General features: G+C 50.9%; 1 pseudogene; it reads left to right on the forward strand.

The window, feature by feature from the left end:
• Nucleotides 1-298: 298 nt before the first annotated feature.
• On the forward strand, nucleotides 299-6,217 carry LOC118993689 (netrin receptor UNC5B-like; annotated as a pseudogene).
• The last annotated feature ends 241 nt before the right edge of the window (nucleotides 6,218-6,458 follow it).

The raw sequence follows: 6,458 nt of genomic DNA on the forward strand, positions 1-6,458 counted from the left end.
CACTTGGAGCCCAGGAGCCTGAAGAGCACCAGCTTTGGGGAGGACATTACGGGGAGGGGGCAGCTGTGAGGCTGGGGCCAGGTGAGAGAGACTCAGGACAGAGGCACCAGAATGAGGCCAGCAGCATTTGGGTCCAGAAAGCAGTGCAGAGCAAGTTCCTCTGCTGGTACCAGAGCCTGAGCTGAGCAGGCACTGATTTGCACAGAGAGATGCTCTGAACTTATTCCCATTGGCACCTGCAGAGCTGCTGACCCACTTGCTCCTGGTGTCCCAAGACACAACATGGTAAAGAACTGCCATGCAGACCTATATGATGTGTAAGGTCAAGTGGGTCAGCCAGAATGACCATGTTACACAGGAGGGCCAGAATGAGGTCATGTACCTGTAGTTGTGAGAGGTGCAGACCTAGGTCTTGGCACTTGGTAGATGAGCTGTTTGGACTGGAGAATTACCAGTGCCGGGGTGTGGCCTGGAGCTCTGCAGGGATCACCAACAGTCACCAGACCTATGTCCACTGTACATACTTGTGCAAGAACTTCAACCAGGGGCCTCTGGACAAGGAAATACCCCTAGACCACATGGTTCTCCTGCAATGCCACACACCAAAGAGTGTGCCTGTGGCTGAGGTGGAATGGCTCAAGAATGAGGACATCATGGATGCTACCCAGTACCTACTTCTTGCTCACCAATGATCTCATTATTCATCAGGCTCACCTGTTAGATACAACCAACTATACCTGTGTGGCCAAAAGCACTGTGGCCAAGCACTGCAGTACCACTGCCACAATCTCATCTACATGAATGGGGAATGGTCAGCTGGGCAGATTGGTTGCCCTGCTCCAACTACCATTGCTACAGCTTGCAGAAGTGCACACAGACCTGCAACAACCCCATCCTGCTCAGCAGAGGAAATATCTGGGAAGGCCAGGCCTTCCTGCACTGCAGTGTTCCCAGTGGCTGGAACATGGACAGATAAAAGCAATTTGTCAGCCTGTAGCACTGAGTGTGCCCACTGGCACAACTGAGAGTGCATGGCAGCCCCAGACCAGAATGGAGACCGAGACTGTAGTAGGACTCTTCTTGACTCCATGAACTGCACCAATGAGCTGACATGCAAAATAAGAAAACTCTAAGTGACCCCAAAAGCAACCTCTGGAGCCCTTGGAGGATGTGGCATTGGACGCCGACCTCATGGTGTCCATCCTTGTGGTGGTAGCTATACTCATGGTGGTGGGAGTGGGGGGGGTGTGCTGATGCAAGTGCTGTGATTTGGACACTGACATCACTGACTTGTCTGCTGCCCTCACTGGAGACTTCCACCCAGTCAACTTCAGGTCTGAAGACCCAAACACTTGCAGCTCCTATACCTCTCAGTGCCTCCAAAATTCATAGTCAGTGCTGGCATTTACAGCAGGCTTGTTTTCTCCCTGCAGGACATGGCTGACAAGATGACCATTACCAACTGGCCCCTACTGGAACCCCTATTTAGCCTTAAGATCAAGTTCTACAACTCCAGCATCACTGGGTCTGGGTCAGGCCTTCTGGACTGAGCCAACTTGCTGGGGTCCTGCTGCCCATCACATACCCTGTCGATTTCTCCTGGGATGCCCAATTTCTGTACCTGTGCAGCACCAGCTTTTGCTCCCAGCAGCTCTTGGGCCTGCCATGTGACACCAGGAGCATCATCAGTGGCACCTTTGGCTACCTGGGCTTGAAGCTTAGCATCCCTAGTGTAGGGGTCCCCCTGTTGGTACCCAGTGGGGCCATTCCCCCAGGGCAAGTTCTACAAAACATACATCCTTACCAACAAGGCAGAAAATACACTCCCATTTTGGAAGGGACAGACATAATTGAGTCCTTCTGTATCCTCCAGACCTATTGGCCTACTACTCTGAGCCCCGCAATCCTCATGGTGCCCTATAGCGCTGATTAGTGTCAGCAACTGGATCTTCCAGCTTGATCACTTGGAGGCAGTGGTGATCCTGGATGAGGAGACCCTGGACACCCCTTGCTACCACCAGTTGGAGGCCAGGTCCTGCCACATCCTATTAGACCTACTTGTCCACAGGTCAAGTAGACCACATTTCCATGGTTTCTAAAAATAGGTCTTTTTCTCCTAGCAAATCTGGATGTTCCGTTAAGCAATTCTGGCAAAGAAGTTTAAAACCTGAGAAACACTTGAAGAGATACTGGCCTGAATCCATTCATAGAACGCTTCTACTGTACTAGATAAAATACTTTTTAGTGTATTTATATAGTATATGGAGGTTTTTCAATACATGTTGATTTGCAGATGTTTCCATTGCAAGGTTGTTATTGTAACATTGATGAAGGCACGACTGTCTGGGCCAGTTTTTGTTGACACAGCCAGAAGCATGGGAACAATTTCACCCTTCCCTTTCCTGCTTTTTTGCATTATATTGCAGAATTTCAGTTGGAAGTAACACATACATATATTAGGAGAATCAACTGACTCATTTGAGTCTGTCATACTTTCCAAAGAAACTAAAATCATCTGATTCTCTTTCTGGTCCCTTGCAAGAAGGGAAAGAGGCAGGAGAAAGATTCATCACTGCATATTTCCACATTGCACAATTTAACTGTGAACTATGAAAAGACATTGTTTGTTTGAAACAATAAATTAAAATAATTTAAAACATAAAAACTTAAACATTGGACAACATGAATACTCTGAGAAACAAAAAGAAGTTATTTTTTGTCTGGGCTGTGTAGGCTACAGGACCTTCCACTGAGGGACTTGGGCAGAAGGGGTCGTTGGTAAGGCTGGGCTGGCTGCAGTTCACAGAGCTTCCAACACAAGACAGTACCTGGGGCCACAGGACTGCTTCCTAGAGAATGATGTGCACACAGCAAGTGAATATGCTGGATCTGCTGAGTCAATCCTAATTTCAAACACTGGGTTCCATGTGGCCAAAAGTAGTCATTACTTTCTTCAGGCCATATGTTCTGAATTTTGTTCAGAAAGTGTAGCCTAGCTGAAGAAGCCAAGAGCCAGATAGGGAACACATGGAGGAACTCAAAACTAGGTTGATGGATCAAGAGCTGAAATAAAGTGAACGTCAAGCAAAGCCTTGGAGCTGAGAATCTAAAAAGACCAATGTATAAATTGCCTAAATTGGCACACACCAATTTTGTTGCCACTTAAATTTGAAAGAAACTATTGGTTCTTGCTCACCTGCCAGAGCCCTGCATGGAATATCCCCCCACCCTCACCCACCCGGGGTCACCTGCCCGCTGCCTCTCCCCCACTGCAGACTGTCTGGAGTCCTACACTTCACTTGTTTAAATTCAAACTTCTCCCTCCTTCACTGGATGCTGAGCATCTGTTGGAGCAGGTCACACTCTGGTCCTGGGCTTGAATTTTCTCATTGTGGAGGCAACTAGGCAGTGGTGGTCAGTGCCCAAGCCTGTGGGGGTGGCTTCAGCAGGAGGTAAGCCTATAGATTAGAGGGGGGTGTGTTTTAGAGACCGAGCTGTCCCTCAAAACCTGGCATTAATATATGACCTTTTCACTGGGGAAACATTGTTTGGACAAGAGTGAGGAAGGGGAGAGCAATGGACTTCCAAAGCCCTGTCACCTGGGGAGGCTGGGGGCGAATGGCAGCAGGCACTCAGATTCTTTCTAGAAGAGAGACAAGCCACTTTGACACCTGTGTGTACACACTAGTGGACTGTATTGTGGTGGTGGCAAGGTGGGGGGGGGGTATGAGAAAGCCTAGTTTTGTGTCCTGTTCTTCAGGCTCCTGCAGCTTGCTCCACAATATCTTTCTAAGGGATTGGAAGTGACTATATGAGAGCTAATGGGGGCAGTGAGGAGAGGTGGTCTGGCCAGAAAATTATCTAGCGGGGCTGTCTGTACTCAAGTCCATAACAAAATGTTCTCTTCAAGGGCAAGGCTGGAAGGTACCCCAACAGCTGCAGCCCAGAGCTTCTCCACTCCTTCACCCAGAGCTCACTTCTCCTCAGCCCACAGAGCTGCTTGTTGTCTTGGATTCCATGTGGGCAAGGCAGCCATGTAACTTCCATCGAGATGGGGGTAGGTTCCCCTACTTGTCTTCATCTGTGGCAACACCATTCTTCAGACCTGCATTTTCGGCTCATGTGTCTCAGGGCATCTCCTCTGCCCTGCCTTTTAACTTTGAGATGAGGAGTTCCCTCGTAGTCCATGTTACTGCGTGACGAACACAAAGCACAGGTGGAGCATGGTTCGTTTTCCTGTGAAAGGTCTGTGAAGGTGGTTTCCTTTTTAAAGGGGGTGAGGGGAGTAGCGCAGAAGCAGGGAGGAGATCTTCTGTATCATTAATAAACATCCAAGGACACCTATCCTGAGTAATTAGGGGCACACGGTGTGTTGCTTTTTCTCCTAGGTCTGCACGAGTTCCTCTGGACAGGGATGTGTTCCAGGCAACTTTGTCCCACTGACGCCTGGCTCACAACTAGTTCTTACTGTGTCTTCACTTTCCATTGTTGGGAGTTGGAAGGGGAAGGACCACAGTTTCCAGTCCCATGACCAATCTAACATGACAGTAGCTATGGAACTTTGTGGAAACCTCCACAGACAGCCCCACTGTTCTCCATTCCTGGGCCCTTTCCTATCTCCCTGCAGCCATTGCTGGATATGAAATAATAAAATCTGAGGGACACGACACCTGCTTCACAGAGCCCTCTGCTGGGAACAGAGCTCCTGAGGATGGCCATTAGTCTGAGTGCTCGGCTGCAGTGGCAGAACCTGGGTGTTAACTGTTTCTGCTGGTTCTGACACACATGTGCATGCCAGGCTGGTATGTGAAGGAGTAATATCAGGGTTCTTGGTACCAGTACCAAGGTTCTTGGTACCTTGGTACTCCTTAGCTGAGGAGTTTTTGGAGCAGGACAAAGGACTACTCCTGCCCAGGTGAGCTGAGGGGTGGAAGGAGGGAGGGAACTTAGAAAGATGTGAGGAAGACTCCAGGTGAGCCGTGTGAGAGAGGGACACTAGATGAGTTAGAGGAGGGAGGGGCCCCAAGTGAGTCAGGGAGAGGGGATTCCAGGTAGATTGGGGATGAGGGGACCACAGGTGAGCCACGAGATGGAGCGCCCAGGTAAACCAGGGGAGGGAACAACTCAGAACAGGGATGCACATGATTCTGTCCAGCCCACCCTTGCTTGTACCCATGTCATGGAGCCAGCTCTGGGCTGCGTGCACTGCAGGATGACAAGACAGGGAGGACCATTGAAAGAAGAGGGTGATAGGAAGAAGAGGATGGGACCCCAGAAGGGGAGAGAAGGACACAAAGCTGGGAACGTGACACAGGAGGATGGCAGGAGACCCACATGTCTGTTTTGAATTTGAGTCAGAGTATCTCCTGCTGACTCCTTATCCTCAATTCTGTTGTCCTATCACCCATCCTCCTCCTTCTCTCACACATGTGTGTGGAGCTGGTCACTGTCCTCCTCTTCTTCACAACTGGTAGAGAAGTGACTCTTGGCCTTGAAGGGGGAGGAGGGTGGAGGGTGGGCAGCCACCCCCAAGTCACCATGCACCCCTGTTAGACTCAGGCCCTTCTGAGTCTGTGGCTGGCCAAGATGCCCCGAGGTATGACCACAGCCACTATCTGGGGGTCAGTGACAAAGCCTGCCCACCAGAGGTTAATTTCAAGGGCCATCAAAGGCGCAGTCAAATGGACACCCATCTATCCAGGCCCAAAGCCTTTGCTGTTTCTTTGGGACGTCAGGAGTACCCACCACTCCAGGTTCCTCCCTCTCCTCCCCAGGGTCATGGGCACACTTACTCTGGACTGAGACCCAGGGATGCCCCCAATCCTAGAGAGGCCTCTCCTATTAGGGAGACTCACAGGCCAGTGGACAGGTCCAGAGAGAATGAGGACCTCCCCAGCCTGGCCTCCCTCCGGGCCTCTACTGAAAGCCTGCTGCCCTGTGTGCTCTCTCTGAGTCCTTTCCCTGCTTCAGGCCTTGCTGGTCCTAAAGGTCGGGGGCTTCAGAGATCTGCCCAGCCCCACTCCTTTCAGAGACTAGTCCTTGGACAAACTGTCTCTGCAGCTTCCAAGTCTGGGAAGCAGCTCTGGGTGGGGGCCCAGCGCATGCTGAGAAGACCCCCATCTCTGGAGTTGGCCTCGGTGTCTCAGGGAGGCCAGCATTGGCTCTGTGGTGGTTCACTCTTCACAGCCTCAAGAGAGAAAGTGTGACCAGTCTGTAACAGGGAGTTGGAGGAAGCAGCACTGCAGCCAGTAGGGAGCAGCAGGATGTCCTTTCACCTGCCAACCAACCCAGGGGGCCCAGTTAAGAGGTGATCTGGCTGTTCCCCACAGGAGCCAAGCGCTCCTCCTCATCCCAGAGCTGAGCCTGGCTATTCTACTGACATGGGAGGATGGAGGCAGGGAGGGAAGGCAGGCGCATTTGGGTGGGGTGGCTCTAGGTAAGGGTTTGTAGGATCAGTC

Source organism: Sturnira hondurensis, unplaced genomic scaffold, assembly GCF_014824575.4.
Source record: "Sturnira hondurensis isolate 20B ecotype Veracruz unplaced genomic scaffold, ASM1482457v3 Scaffold0008860, whole genome shotgun sequence".
Classification (NCBI taxonomy): Eukaryota; Metazoa; Chordata; class Mammalia; order Chiroptera; family Phyllostomidae; genus Sturnira; species Sturnira hondurensis.